Source organism: Hevea brasiliensis, chromosome 17, assembly GCF_030052815.1.
Source record: "Hevea brasiliensis isolate MT/VB/25A 57/8 chromosome 17, ASM3005281v1, whole genome shotgun sequence".
Classification (NCBI taxonomy): domain Eukaryota; kingdom Viridiplantae; phylum Streptophyta; class Magnoliopsida; order Malpighiales; family Euphorbiaceae; genus Hevea; species Hevea brasiliensis.
In genome coordinates this window covers 4,758,943-4,775,898 of record NC_079509.1, presented here as the reverse complement: position 1 = coordinate 4,775,898, position 16,956 = coordinate 4,758,943, and positions in this window count along the sequence as shown.

Sequence of the window (16,956 nt, the reverse complement as noted above, 5' to 3'; positions counted from 1 at the left end):
AAAAATTTTCTCTCATTATTGACTACTTTTTTCCTTTTTGCCTGACGAAAATCATGAACGAAAGAACAAAATTTTAGATGATAAGGAACTACAAAAACATAACCATTTGATTTTAAAAATAGAAAAATATAAATATTAATTATATTATATCTTAGGAATAAAAAAGTAAATTTTTCATAATTAATTTATGTTTTTATGGACTTATTTCAAGATGATGGTGGTTAAAACATATAAAATTGCATTGCGTGCGGTTCAAATTAAACCTTGCAATTTCAGGAAGATCAATGAAAACTTGGATTCCTTGGATTGTTCATGTGCGAAAAAAGGCTTGCACGTAACGGTTCTTGTACATGGGATTGGATGTAGTGTTAGTATTGGAGCCAAAATAGGTCGACTGTGGTGGGAAGGTCAAATCAAGGGCCGCTTAGGGATGAGTCTCAGTGGCTTTTGGACTTGGCCTCCTTTGAAGCCTGCCTGCCTACCCACAAACAACAATCTAAAGATTTGTTTACTTCATGAAAAATTGATTCCCACAAATTAGAGAATTTAATTCTTACAATTAAGAGAGTTATTATAACCTTTTTCAATTTAAAAATTAAAATAAAAGATGAAAATTATTATTTTATTAATGACTAAATACTCAATCTTACTCATATATTTATTAAAATATTTTATTTTTTATATTTTCATAATATTAATTAAAATAAAAATATAAAAATGATATTTTTATATTTCAAATAATTAGTTAAACATAAAAATGTGATAATTATAATAATGAAATAATTGTAAGTATAATTAATTATAGCGATTATAATATTTTTTATATTTTAAATAATTATTTAAATGTAAAATTTATAATTGTAAAAATAATAATAATTAAAATAATTATAATAACTAAAATAATTATAGTTATAATTGTAATTATAATAATTAAAATAAAAATAAAAATAATTATAATAATAATTAAAATATAAAACTATTATTTTTATATTTTTCATATAATTAATTAAAATAAAAAATTTGAATATAGTTAACTTTAATTATTATTTAAAGTAAAAGATAAAATACATTATTTTTATTAATTAAAATTAAAAAGTAAAAATTAAAAATATAGAAAAGTAATTTTAAGTTAATTTTATTAAATTTAAAATAAATTTATTTCAATTCTGCAATTAGACATATACAAATCAAATTTAAAATGAAATTTGATTCTAATTTCATAATAAACTTAATAAAAATGAAAATTTATCATCCTATCTCTAATTTCATTTAATTTCGATTTTAATATTAATTTAATTTTAGTGTTTTACAGATATAAATTTAATTTCATGTCTACTTGAAATAATAATAATAATTATTATTATTATTATTATAATATAAAAAAATAAAATCCAGCACAACACGCAACCGTCAATAAGGTAGCCTATTAAAACAACTGAAACCCTAAGCTTTATCCTAAGGCTTTTAATGTGAATAATTATGATGATTATTGAAAATGATTAATCACTTAACAGCAAACTCCAACCCAAGTTGCCCAACTGCAAAGGTTGGGTCCCACAAAATACAATTTGCTTTTCAGACAGTAAATTCCATTCCCACACCCCAAATGGTGCGTTCCTTCAACCCATTGCCCCCCAGTTCAGACAAGGCTTGGTGATTATTCCCCTTCCCTGCTTCAAACTAAAAGCGCGTGCAGAAGATGTTCAAATCACGGACATGGATAATCTGCTCGTTGTACCAATGCAGGCTGTCAGAGAAAAGGGCGCACAGATAAAAGGCAGTCCTAATTCTTTTATTAAAAATTCTACGCGGCTCAAATTGAGCTTAGATGAAATTGACATATTAATAATTAAATTAAAATTTATTATTATTTTATTTTTTTAATATATAAATTATTTACGATGATTTATAAGTCATTTAACTTATTTATAAGTCATTTGATTATAAAATCTCTTCATTTAATATCTACTCATCAAATAATATTTTTCAATGTCAAATTAAGATGTTAGCAGTTTTTAAAACTTTAAAAATTAATACTATGAGAAATATATAAATTTAGAAATATTATATACTATAAATTATTACATATAATATATTTATTATAAGATAAGATATATTAATTTTTAATGATAAGTTATACTATAAGTTATATTTATTTTTTTAATTTGAAATATGATATAAATTTGATATATATTAATTGAAATGAAGTAAATAGTATTTCAAAAATGAAATTAAATATTATAACAATAAATATTGATATTAAAGTAAGTATCATATTAAAATTGATTTGAAATTTGATAGTGATGTTAGAGTGATAATGATGGCGGTGGTTGATTAGTGTAGGTAGGGTGACGGTCAAACTAGTTATATTTATATTTTTTTAGTCTATAAAATATTAAAATATGATATAAATTTCACTATATATATTTTAAATTATATATACTCCATAAACACTCAAATCACTACGGTTTACAATCACCACTATTATCGTTATTTAAATCATTTACTTACAAATTATATGAATATGGATAGATATAAATGTAAAAATAAATATTACTTGACATGATATACACTTTTAACAAATAAAATTTATATTTTCGAAAAAAATATTTTATATATATACAAACACACACATAGAGTTTGTATAATATATATATTTCATGCAATAAAATGTTGGATGAGGGCAAGTAGCCTAATTGGCATAGAAGCATGCATCTCAGCGTGGTTCAAGATTTGAGCCATTTTTATATTAGATATTATTTTTTTCCATTTATAAGCACACCTAACACAATACGTTCTTTATATATGTATATATATATATATTTTCGTTGATTTAAAAAGCGGATGAGGGCTAATAGCCTGATTGCACATGCTCCCAAGCATAAGGTAGAGAGTTCAGGGTTCGAATCTTTCCTTTGCCCTTTTTTTTTATTTATAATTTTTTATAATTCTTTTCATTAAAAAATATAATATTAAACTGTAATAATTGGAAGTATTTTTAAACCCTAATTAGCACTTTTCCTTAAAATTATAATATAGCAATTGTTTAAATTTAAAATTATAAGATATATATAAATCATTTACTTATATACATCTAGTTTTATAGTATTAACATCACTTCACTACTATTAGAATAATCACCTATTCAACGATCAATAGTTAAATCAGCACCACCGCTATAATCACCACGTACACAATATTATCACCATTATTATCATTAAATCATTATTTTTAATTTCAATATAGAGGGAGATAGTCAAAGATATTTAGAGAATGATAGAAATAAAATGAATTATAGATAGAGATATTAAGATTATCATATATATATAAAGATAAATAGAGGGAGAGAAAGATAAAGATGTAGAGAGATATATATAGAAATGCATTTCCATATATCGTATATATAAAGATAAATAGAGGAAGAGAGAGATAAAGATGTGGAGAGAAATATATAGAAATACATAAATCAATATGTGTTGATTTATTGATTTATGCATTTCTATATATCTCTCTCCATATCTTTATCTCTCTCCCTTTATTTATTTATATATATATGATAATCTTAATATATCTATCTATAACTCATTTTATTTCTATCATTCTCTAAATATCTTTGACTATCTCCCTTTATATTTAAATTAAAAGCAATGATTTAATGATGATAATTGTGGTAATATTGTACACGTGGTGATTATAGCGGTGGTGCTGATTTAACTATTGATAGTTGTATATGTGACTATTCTAATAGTAGTGAAGTGTTGTTAATACTATAAAACTAGGTGTATATAAGTAAATGATTTATATATATATCTTATAATTTTAAATTTAAATATTTGTTATATTATAATTTTAAGGAAAATTGTTAATTAGGGTTTAAAAATACTTCAAATTATTATAGTTTAATATTATATTTTTTAATGAAAAGAATTATAAAGAATCACAAAAGAGAAAAAAAAAAAGGACAAATGAAGGGATCGAATCCTAAACCCTCTACCTTATGCTTGGGAGCATGTGCCAATCGGACTATTAGCTCTCATCCGATAAATTTTTGTACACACACACACACACACACAAGAGTTATTTCAAAATCAACACATATTGATTTATACATTTCTATATATCTCTCTACCTCTATTTATCTTTATATATATGATAATCTTAATATCTCTGTCTATAGCTCTTTTTATTTATATCATTCTCTAAATATATTTAACTAGCTCCCTCTATATTTAAATTAAAAACAATAATTTAGTGATGATAATCGTGGTAATATTGTACACATGGTAATTGTAGCTGTGATGTTGATTTAATGATTGATCGTTGTATAGGTGATTATTCTAATAGTAGTGAAGTAGTGTTAATACTGTAAAACTAGGTATATATAAATAAATGATATATATATATATATATATCTTATAATTTTAAATCTAAAAATTTGTTATATTATAATTTTAAGGATGTTAATTAGGATTTAAAAATAAAAATAATTATAAAGAATCACAAAAGAAAAAAAGGGACAAATGGAGGGATCGAACCCTAAAACCTCTGTCTTATGCTTGGGAGCATATGCCAATCGGACTATTAGCCCTCATCCACTTTTTAAATCAACGAAAATATATATATACATATATAAAGAATGTATTGTGTTAGGTGTGATTGTCGCAAGGTATTTTGCGGTCGCCTGAACGAACCCTCACCGAAGTGGAAAAGAATGAGGAGTCGCCACTTTAGTTTTGAGGGAAACTAAAGAAAACCATTTGTGAAGATAAATTGAAATAAAACCACTTCAAAACAGAGATTCTAAGTTTGGGGTCCGTAAACGGGTGGGGAAGGTGTTAGGCACCCCACCTCGTCCCTTAATTAGGGTAAGTAGATTTAACTTCGCACTCTTTATAAATTAGTTAGGAGGACTTGAATGGAAATGTTAATCCTTTTGACAAAAGGAATATTCGATTTTTCACTAATTCGGATTACCCAGATACATAAGTAAATGAGACAACCTTAGTGAGTTACTGTTGTATGTTAGTTTTGTTTGAAGGGCTATTTTATTAGAATCCAATTTTTGAAATTGGATGAGAACTCTCCTCCGATCTCTTTTAAATATTTATTTAAATTTTAGATTGAGAACCGGATAAGAACTCTCCTCCGATCTCTTTTAATATTCATTTAAATTTTAGGTTGAGAACCGGATAAGAACTCTCCTCCGATCTCTTTTAATATTTATTAAAATTTTTAAGCTTGAGAACCGGATAAGAACCCTCCTCCGATCTCTTTTAAAATATTTATTAAAATTTTTAAGCTTGAGAACCGATGAGAACCCTCCTCCGATCTATTTTAAAATATTTATTAAAATTTTTAAGCTTGAGAACCGGATGAGAACCCTCTTCCGATCTCTTTTAATATTTATTAAAATTTTTAAGCTTGAGAACCGGATGAGAACCCTCCTCCGATCTCTTTTAATATTTATTAAAATTTTTAAGCTTGAGAACCGGATAAGAACCCTCCTCCGATCTCCTTTAAGATATTTGTTAAAATTTTTTATTGAGAATCGGATAAGAACCCTCCTCCGACCTCTTTTAATTAAATGGTAGTCGGATAAGGATTTTTCGATCTCTCTAAATTTTACCTATCGAGAGGGCCTAAGGCTAAGGGTTCTGACGTTCAAAGGTGTCAGGGGGTCTGCGCAAGACTTCTTTAACTTATTGGTACCTTAGGACTGGGCAGGGGATGCCAAACCGAATCCTCCGACCTTCCTATATGGTCGCTTCACTAGCATTTTTTTGGTAGCCGATCTATTCCATTTAGTTATCCAGGGTTTGGTTTTACTCTGTCTTATGACGTCTTGCCCTATGACCTACTGAGTCATTCTAGTGACTCAGCTTTACCATTTTCCAGGCTTATTATTCAGACCTTTTATTATTTCAAAAGGACTCTTAAGTTGCCGTTACCCACATCTCATCCAACCACTTATGTATCGCTTGGAACTAGATGACTTACGCTCAGAAATGATAAAGATTAACAAAGGTATCAACACAGGAATAAACTAGAGCATAACCTTTCTCTGTATCTTTTTAGCGTGATATGAACTTAAAGAAAATAACATACGTAAAGAAAGAAGAATGGAAATGCGTAAAACAAGAACTAAACTTAATAAAATGGCAACATGAATACTGACCTGTAAGGAGTCGATTCTAGTGAACTAACCGAGAATCACAAAACGCAATAAGATTGCAAGTTGATAGCCGGGAGACCAAGGTTCGCCTTGGAACAAAGAGAGCTTCACTAAATGCAATCGAGTCAGAATTATACCCGATTTTAAATGAGATTGAGCATGGGCGATGAAAGTGAAAATAAAGATAACAAGGAACTGAAAAAAAAAATGTGAACGCTACGGGATAATGAACGAGCTGAAAATGGAGAGTTTCAGTGTTCAAAATCTTTTAAGAAAACACTTCAGAAAACTGGTTCCAAAAGTTCTTCTTATGAAAGCAGAGTAACGATCTGAATTAAATTTCAGAGTTCTTCCGCTATAGTAACTTCCTCCTTTTTTGTCCGTCCCCAGAACAGTTTTTTCATGCAGGTATTTATAGGGACCGGGTGTTCCCCTTGAAGGGTCAGGATCTATCTTGAGGGAGATGGAGGGTCAAGATTTCAAAGGACATAATCCTAAGCTCAAGAATTAAAGAGAATCAGAATAGACGGCCGAGATCCACTTCAGAATATTTGTCTTTTTCCTCCTCTAATCTGACGGTCCCAAATTCTCTTGTCCGGGGCGATCCAAGGGCTAGGAGTGAAAGGCGCTGGTTTTGTCGTCTTCTTCTTTGATCCAAGGGCCCTGGGCTAGTCCTTACAAGTTGGATCAACGGTGGAGATTGGAAGGTACAGCGCTGTCATGATATATTCTGGCACCTGTCAGTAATGCGGGCGATTCTGGGGCGTGCGGTTGAGATTTTACTTGCAACTACCTCGGCTCTGATCATGGCGACGGCGGTAGGCGCCTTATTCTTTTTGTTTTCTGCTCTCTATTCCTTTCCAATCTTCTTAACATGATCCTTCTCCGATCTTTCATACTGGTCTCCCCTCTTCCGATCTCTATTATTCCAATATTTCCCTTAATCAGACCCGGTCCGGTCAAAGCATTAATTCCCCTCGATTCCCGAAGCGTCCGCTTCGTTTTATGCTTAGCAATAATTGCCCGATTTTCCCCTATATATACCCCTGACAGAAGAGACTTTCCTCATTCGATTTTCCTCTCTTCCTTCTTACTTTCCAGTTCTAGCTGCTCCGGCAGAAGTTCCGGCCATGATTGTGGCTATTGATCCCTTTCCGATGGGCCTCTTTATTTCCCGATTGAAAATTTATGACCCCGGTGATCGAATAATCGTGATAACCTTATCTGATGATGGTGAGAGAACTGGACCAATTAACCGATCTGGATCGCGGACCTCGATCGTGCCGATCTCGAGTCGTTCGACCGGTATAATCGGCGAACCGATTTCGGCCGAGAAGACTGCTAATGTTCCGCCGACCCTTGGCAGTTGCTCTTCCAAGTTTATTCGGCTTCTCACCACATTGGGTGTTCCGACAGCGGCTTTCCTCCACATTGGGTGTTCCGACAGCGGCCCGGTTCCGGTCGATGACATCCTTTGGATCAGTCACAATGTGGGCTTTGACATAGGCACTTTAGATGGGATGTTCCACCGGTCTCTGAGATCGCCCAAATGATATATTTTATTTTCAATGTAATCCGAATGATATAAAATCAACTTAGATCAAGGAACCAGAGGTTGATAACAGGAAATGTAAATTGCAGGAAATTAAAATCAACTTAGATCAAGGAACCAGAGGTTGATAACAGGAAATGTAAATTGCAGGAAATTAAAATCAACTTAGATCAAGGAACCAGAGGTTGATAACAGGAAATGTAAATTGCAGGAAATTAAAATCAACTTAGATCAAGGAACCAGAGGTTGATAACAGGAAATGTAAATTGCAGGAAATTAAAATCAACTTAGATCAAGAAACCAGAGGTTGATAACAGGAAATGTAAATTGCAGGAAATTAAAATCAACTTAGATCAAGGAACCAGAGGTTAATAACAGGAAATGTAAATTGCACTTACAAAGCAAGCCTAATCCGGACACAAGAAGTTCTTCCCCAATGAAGTGTACTTAACAGAATCCCGAAGGCCAATGATGAATGGAGGACGAGTTGTAAGACTTGACCTATGGCCTCATTTCTTCAAATGCCCCATTTCTGTTTTTTTTTTTACTTTCTCCCGAAAAGCGCCCTTGCGGGTTTTCACTTCCCCTTCGTCTATATGACTAGAAGCGCCCTTCCGGGTTTTCACCTCTAGTATTTTTATTTTTATTTTTATTTTTTTTTGGTCGCTCTTTTCAGGACTCCCTTCCGGGTTTTCATCCTTCACTCATTTTACAGAAAGCGCCCCTTTGGGGTTTTCGCCTTCTTTCACACATTTTGCTAGGAGCGCCCTTTCGGGTTTTCACTCCTACCCCCCCTTTTCTTCCAGGTCATTTCCTGCAAATCTCATAGTAAAGTACGTGAGGTTATCAATTGTCAAATCTTAATCTTATGGCAAAAAAAAATTTTAACAGATTAATAGCGCATTAAATAACGAGATTGCAGAAAGATAATGTTAAAGAGTGAGTATAAAGGGAAGATAAAAGCATAGGAAACGAAGTATGACTTTATTATAGTTTAATAAAAACAAAGATAGAGTTTCAAAGGAAAAGGGTACAAGGATAGATCTCACATATTCCTTGTGGCTGGCTTTGAAATCCCTTAACTGCCATTATTTCAAGTTCTCTGAAGCCTCATGTCGTGACGGTTTCTTCTCCATCCTCGGTTTCATGCCCCATTCCTTATTTCTCCATTTTGGTTCTTGGGACTCCCTTTCGGGTTTTCACCCCTAGCCCCCTTTTTTTTTTTTTTTTTTTAGGCTCGCTTTTTCAGACGCCCTTTCGGGTTTTCATCCTTCACTCATTTTACAGAAAGCGCCCCTTCGGGGTTTTCGCCTTCTTTCACACATTTTGCTGGGAGCGCCCTTTCGGGTTTTCACTCCTACCCCTTTTTTTTTTTTTAGGCATAGTATCTCTTGACGGTGTCAGCATTCACAGGTCTTGGCAATTCTTCACCATCCATGTGGGTCAAGATCAAGGCTCCTCCAGAAAATGCCTTTTTAACCACATAGGGTCCCTCGTAGGTTGGTGACCATTTGCCCCGGGGATCGTTTTGATTCGACAGCACTTTCTTCAGAATCAGGTCCCCGGGTTGGAATTCGCGTGGGCGAACGCTTTTGTCAAATGCCCTAGCCATTCTCCTCTGGTATAATTGCCCATGACATGCTGCTGTTAACCTTTTCTCATCCAGCAAGTTTAACTGATCCAACCTTGACTGGATCCATTCTGACTCATCAATCCCTGATTCCTTCAGAATCCTTAGGGAAGGAATTTCAACTTCAATAGGTAATACTGCTTCCATCCCGTAAACCAGTGAGTATGGAGTTGCCCCGGTTGAGGTTCTTATAGAAGTCCGGTATGCGTGAAGAGCGTAGGGAAGCATATCATGCCAATCCCTATATGTGACCGTCATTTTCCGGATTATCCTCTTGAGATTTTTGTTTGCGGCTTCCACCGCTCCATTCATCTGGGGACGGTATGGGGAGGAATTGAGATGTCAGATTTTGTATTGATCACACAATCTCTGAATCTTTGGACCATTGAGATTCTTGGCGTTGTCAGTGACGATTTCATTGGGGAGACCATGCCGGCAGATGATATTGTTTCTGAGGAATTTGAAAAACGTGTTCTGTGTAAAATGGGCGTATGACGTGGCTTCGACCCATTTAGAAAAATAGTCGATTGCTACCAGGATAAACTTGTGCCCATTGGATGCCTTAGGGTTGATGGGACCAATCACATCGATGCCCCACATTGTGAAGGGCAATGGTGAGACAAGGTTGAACAACTTGTGAAGTGGCACATTTATCGGATCTGTATAAATCTGACACTTATGGCACTTTCGAAAATACTCGATGCAATCCTTTTCCATTGTAGTCCAAAAATACCCACGTCACATGATTTGCTTAGCCATCATGTGCCCATTGGCATGGGTTGCACAATTTCCCTCATGAGTCTCAAAAAGGATCTTCTTCGCCTCTTTTGCATCCACACATCTCAACAATTCGCCGTTGGGGCTCCTCTTGTATAGGGTTTCTCCACTGGGGAAGTATTCCAATGCTAATTTCCGAATCATCCTCCTTTCGTTTTTGCTCGCCCCCGAAGGGAATCTTTTGGTTTTGCAGTAAAACAGGATGTCATGATACCAAGGTTTACCATCAGGTTCTTCTTCAATCATGAAGCAATAAGTCGCTCATTCCTTGTCTTAATCTTTAATATCCGAGTCATCGCCCTTCTTCGATTTGAGCCATAACTAGAGTAGCTAAGGCATCAGAAATTGATTCTTGTCTCTCGAGATGAGTGAAAGAGATTTCTTGAATTTCTTAATCACTCTAGTAAGTATTTCGATAAGGGATCACTTGGATTCTTAGTTTGCCATTCTCCTTGACGATAAATAATCGTAGTGAGTCTCCTTATACTTCCAACTTCCTGATTTTCATTTCGATGGCAGCCTATAGACCCATCACACAAGCTTCGTATTCCGCGACGTTGTTGGTACAGTCAAATCTCAACTTGACAGCTATCGGAAAGTGTTTTCCATCCGGGGATATCAATACGGCTCCAACTCCATTCAGGACAAATTGACGACTCGTCGAAATACATTTCCCATACATCGGTGGCCCCTCTTCTTATGATCTACTTCATTAATATGCTCATCGTGAACTCAAAATCCGAGCTTCATAATCCTGGATAGGATTTTCTGCTAGGAGGTCAGCGATCACGCTACCTTTCACCACCTTTCGGGTCATATAAACTATGTCACATTGGGAGAGTATGACCTGCCACTTGGCTATCCTGCCTGGCACGAATGAGCTTTCGAATACATATTTGATAGGATCCATCCTGGAGATGAGCCATGTCTTGTGATTCAACATGTAGTGTCTGAGGCGATTTGCCGTCTGTGCTAACGCGACAAGTTTTCTCTAGGAAAGAGTACCTCGACTCGCAATCATTGAACTTTTTGCTCAGATAATAAATAGCCCTCTCTTTTCGGCCAGTATCATCATGTTGTCCCAAAACACATCCCATCGAGTTCTGTTGGACTGCCATATACAGGATCAGAGGCCTCCCCGCCATGGGTGGAACTAATACGGGTGGGCTTGACAGTTACTGCTTGATTGTCTCAAAAGCCTCTGGACAAACTGAATCCCATTGAGTGGTGTTGTTCTTTCGAAGCAGTCTAAAAATAGGCTCGGCCTTAGCAGTGAGATTAGAAATAAACCTTGATATGTAGTTCAATTTTCCCAGGAAACTGCGCACCTCCCTTTCTGTTCTTGGGGATGGCATTTCTTGAATAGCTCGAACCTTGTCTGGATCTACCTCTATTCCCTTCTCGCTCACTATGAATCCCAACAATTTCCCTGACCTAGCTCCGAATATGCATTTGGCAGGGTTCAGTTTCAACTGATATTTCCTGAGTCTCTCAAATACTTTCCTCATCACCTGCACGTGGCTCTCTTCTCCCCTAGATTTGATGATCATATCATCCACGTACACCTCTACTTCTTTATGCATCATATCGTGGAATAATGTGACCATAGCGCGTTGATAGGTAGCACCGGCATTCTTCAACCCGAAAGGCATGACCCGATAGCAAAATACTCCCCATTGAGTGATAAAAGCAGTTTTCTCTTTGTCTTCCTCATCCATTTGATTGTACCCAGATGCCCCATCAATGCATGAACACCTGCCCAATCCCGCAGCATTGTCTACTAACACATCAATGTGGGGGAGAGGGAAATCATCCTTCAAGCTTGCTCTATTAAGATCCCTGTAATCATCGCACACCCTAACTCTCCCGTCCTTCTTCATTACCGGGACAACGTTAGCTATCCATTGGGGATATTTGACTACTTCCGAGAACCCAAAGATCATACTGTTTCTTGACTTCATCCCGAACTTTGAGCAGTGTGTCAGGATTCATTCTTCTTAGTTTCTGCTTCACAGGGATTGTCCCCGGAATAAGGGGAATTTTGTGCGTCACTATCTGGGGGTCTAAACCAACCATATCATCATAGCTCCAGGAAAATACGTCTAGGAATTCTCTAAGAAAACTGATTATGACTCCTGATTCTTCACTCTCCACTATCTTAAGCTCCCTTTTTACTTCTTCAGTGCCTAAGTTTATGGTGCGTGTTTTGTCTCCACAAGGCACTAGGGAAGGTTCATCCTTTTCACCTCTTTCTTCTGTAAGATCTTCCTCAGATTCACTTGAAGTAATGGCAGTCATGGGGATTTCAAAATTAACCAGAGGAATTTCTGAGTCTATTGAATTATTAGGTGTTAATTGATGAATGGTCCTGAATGAATGAAAATAGAACATATTATAAGGATGGAATTCAAAAGGAAAGAAAGAGAGAATTGGATTTAAAATGCGCTATTAATTCATTAATATTTATGCCATAAGAAAGAGGTCCATTTACAGAGTTACACTTGCCACCATGGACAAAATAATCAAGTGTAGATAACCAAAGGTACTTTACTCGAGATTGAGTAGAGGGATGTCCTCTGCTGTCCAGTTGTCTAGCTCTTGCCCCTCCGCTATTGGCGAGACTAGAGCCTCATACAAGGAATCCAGGTGGACGACATTAATGGATGGTTCATCAGGTGATTCTTCCACATCTGCCGGATTTTCAATGACCGGTTTAGTGAAGATCTCTGTGATTCTCGGGACTACCTTCCTTTTTCCCATTTTCTGGTCAAATCTTTGATCCCGAAGCATTTTCCTCATCCAGAATCGCCCATCCATAAGGGCATCTTCCTCATATCCCAAACCACAACGGCCTACCTTCTGGATAGCCGGTATGGGTTCCACGACTCCCTGTAATGTGGCGCCTAGGCCTTTGCCTTCTTCATACCCACTCCTCGACATTATCTTGGCTACCATAGCCATAGCCCCTTCATTTCTGGTTTCTTGTAACTCAAGGGCCTGGAAGGAGCTTTCCAACGACTCCTCAGCCGCTTCCACATAAGGGAGTGATTGTGGCTTGGTGACCAAAATGGCTTCTTCTCCTCTTACAGTGATGATTTTGCCGTCCATAATGTATTTTATCTTCTGGTGCAGAGTTGAGGGAATGGCGTTCGCAGAATGGATCCACGGCCTCCCCAGCAACATAGTGTAAGCCGGTTCAATATTCATCACCTGGAATGTGACGTTGAAGGTACATGCGCCAATTTGGAGTGGTAAGTCAATATCTCCCAACACTTCTCTTCTAGTACCATCAAAGGCTCTTACCACCATAGCACTTTGATGTATATCTGATTGGTCAACTGGCAATCTAGCCAAGGTAGCACTGGGTAGTACATTGAGAGCTGATCCGTTATCAATAAGTACCTTGGCTACTATACAACCCTTACATTTCACTGTTACATGCAGAGCTTTAGTGTGCCTTAAACCCGCTGGGTCTATCTCGTCTTTCGAGAAAGTAACAAAACTGGATGCCTGGATTTGTCCCACTATCTTCTCAAACTGCCCCAGAGTGATATCAGGGTTTATAAAGGCCTGATCCAAGATTCTCTGCAAGGCTTGTCGGTGCACTTCTGAGCTCAGGATCAGCGATAACAGTGAAATTCGGGCAGGCGTCTTTCTCAACTGCTCCACCACATCGTATTCACTCTGTTTCATTATTTGGAGCAGCAGTTCTTCCTCTTCTTTATGTCTGGCAGGTTCTACTTCCTCCGTTTTCTCAACCTCCTCTTCTGTATTCTTCAGTGACTCTCCCATTTTTACTTTCCCTTTTCTCTTTTCTTTCTCTTCGTTCCCGTAACACCTCCCACTTCGAGTTATGAACTCGACCTCTTTCTCAAGCGAGGAGGATTTTGTGGCAGCGACGGGCTGAAGATTAACCTGGGGAGTAGTATTGGTGGTAGGTCCGGCATAAGTCATTTTAAAATGCTCATGAGGAGTAAAACATGGTTTTGGTGGTGCCGGAGGCAAGGCAAGATTAGGAGCTGATGTACTGCTTGACGCTCCTTGAGTGAAAACTTGGAAATTATAGTTCCAAGGCACAGCGTGAGTATTGGTGACAGGAGCCGAGGCGAGTTCGGATAATGATTCTGGCGGTGAGGCTACTGGGGGTGAGAAGGTGATTCTGGGTTTAGGGGTAGAAGCATTCCGGCTGTATCTAGTTGTGTTCACTCCCCCTTCCGTCTTCGACCTTGTTTGGCATCTCAGAACTTTGAGCGATAGCAAGTTCTGAACCTCTTGCTTGAATCCCTCACAGCCCCGCAGCTCTTGATCAGCTGCCCCTCCATGGTAAGGACATCCCGTATCCTTTACTGACCCTGATACCTGAGGGCAAAGGTAGCCTTCCTTCATTGCTACGGCAAAAATTTCCTCAAAGTGAGGAATCAGCTCGTCTACCTCCGGTGTCGACCTTTCTCCGTCAGGCTCTATCATATTTACACCATTGCCCGCATTATGGTTGGGCAATGGGTTTGATGTAACATTGGGGAGGGAACCATTTCCCTCAATTTTCAGCCACCCGTTCCGCATTAGAGCGTGTACTCTCCCCCTGAGTGCTCCGCAGTTGTCAGTTGAATGCCCTTGTGCCCCTCCATGATACTCACAACGGGCAGTGGCATCATACCACCTGGGATATGGAGGCTGAATTGGGTCTAGGGGAACTGGTACAATCTGGTTTATACCAACAAGGTATCGGTATATTTCACTGAGCGGGAGGGGAAGAGGTGGATCAGGGTTTCTTGGGGGTCTTGGGTTGTTTTGTGGTGGTCTTGGTTGAGCAGGAGGAGGAGGTGGTCTAGGTTGGTAATTTGTAGGTGGGGGATACTGTGGGCGCGGGTGTGGATAATTCGGGAAAGGAGGCGGAATGTTTGCGATGGTTTGGCCATGAGGGGAAGGATATGGCCGGTAGTTATTTTGGGGAAGTGGGGAGTAATTATTCTGCCGGGTGATGGAATGCACATCACCCTCCTTTTTCTTGCCAAAATTGGCAGTTTTCTTTGCAGGTTCTCACTGCGATCGTCCCATTCTTAAGTTGGCCTCTATTCTTTCACCGGCCTGGATGATGTCGGAGAAGCTGTTGGAAGTGTTTCCAATCATCAAGTTGAAGTAAGGAGCTTTCAAAGTCTCGATGAACAGAGAGCATAGCTCATTGTCGGTCACCGGGGGGTGTACTTCTGCCGCCTTTTCTCTCCATCTCTGGGCATACTCCTTGAAGCTTTCCCTGTCTTTCTGCACCAGGTTCTGGAGGTCCCTCCTTGTAGGGGCCACATCGCAATTAAATTTGTACTGTCTTAAGAAGGCATCAGCTAAATCCTTCCAGGAGCGCAGTTTGCTCCTGTCCAACTGAATGCACCACCTCAGGGCTACCCCGGAGAGGCTCTCATGAAAGAAGTGGACTAGCAGTCTGTCATCATCTGTCAGAGCGGACATCTTGGCGATATAGGTGGCCAAGTGAATGCGAGGGTCTGAATTCCCAGTGTACTTGTCGAAATCAGGGACTTTGAACTTGGGCGGCACCACCACATCAGGAACCAATCTGAGCGATGCCACATCGACTGAACCATACATATTCAGTCCTTCGATCGCTCTCAATCTCTCTTCTAGAGCAAATAGTTTCTCGTTTTCTCTCGTCTTATTTTCTCTTCCCACTGCATGAAATGCTCCCCCAGTTGGGAGATGAGGGGTGGAGTGAACTGGAGGGATTAGAATTGAAGGGTATGGGTCGGTGTTTGAAACGGTTGGGTAATGAGAGTAAGGTAGGTCATTATTCATGGTAGCCGGATTGACAGTGATTGTCGGGTCCGGAATAGGCGACTGAAAGGTAAAAGAAGTTGAAGCTTGGTGAGGATCCATTGTTGTAGGAGGTGGAGGAGGTAGTGGTAAGTTAGGTTCTGAAGTAGGTTTATTCTGGGACATTTCCCTCATTAGTCTCATAAGTTCTGAGACCTGATCCTTCAATTCGGAAACCTGCCCTTGTAGGTTCTGTACTTGTTCCTGATCTTCCATTATCTTCTTTGTTCGAGATCTTGTTAAGTACACTCGCTTGGGTTGAACCGTGTGCTTGGTCAGACTTGCCTTGTTTGAAGCAATGTTGATTTTCTGTAAGGAGTCAAAAAAAGGTTTTTAATGAATTTCGAATTTTGTAAAAAAAACTAAAAGTCCTGGTCCGGACGAAGGATACAGTGGCATTTGTGAGCCAGAATGAAATCTGCGAAAGGATGATTGCATCAACTTTATCATGGCATCGTTCGATAGTCTGACTGTGAATGACTGGATTGAATGCGCATTTATGATACCTGTCCATATAGCGCATTCAATTTTTTCACATAACCCTAGCGAGGGAGTTCCTACGGGAGTCATACTATTCATTCACAATTTTGCTAAACAATGGTCCAAAAATCATTTTATTAACTGAATAATTTGTACACCAGATTCTTTATGGACCAGAGTTTAGCACTCTGAACTTCTTCTGCAGACTAACTCGAGGATGCCATGATAAAAAAATGATGCCTATCCTTTTTACAGACTTTTGGTTTGGTGATGCCTGCGGAAAAACTCGTTAGCAGGATAAATTCAGGTAATCTTGTATTATATTGTTGGCAGAGTGGTACCTACACATTTATCAAAGTAGGAAAATGTGTAGGTTTTCTTAACAATATGATTCAAGATTACCCTTAAAAATAAGAACAAAATAAAATAAACAGAATAGGGTAAGAGTAAGTATGCCCCTTTTATCCTAGGATAGGGAGACTCCTGATACCGGATGAGTGCTACCTAATTGGATAGTTCTAT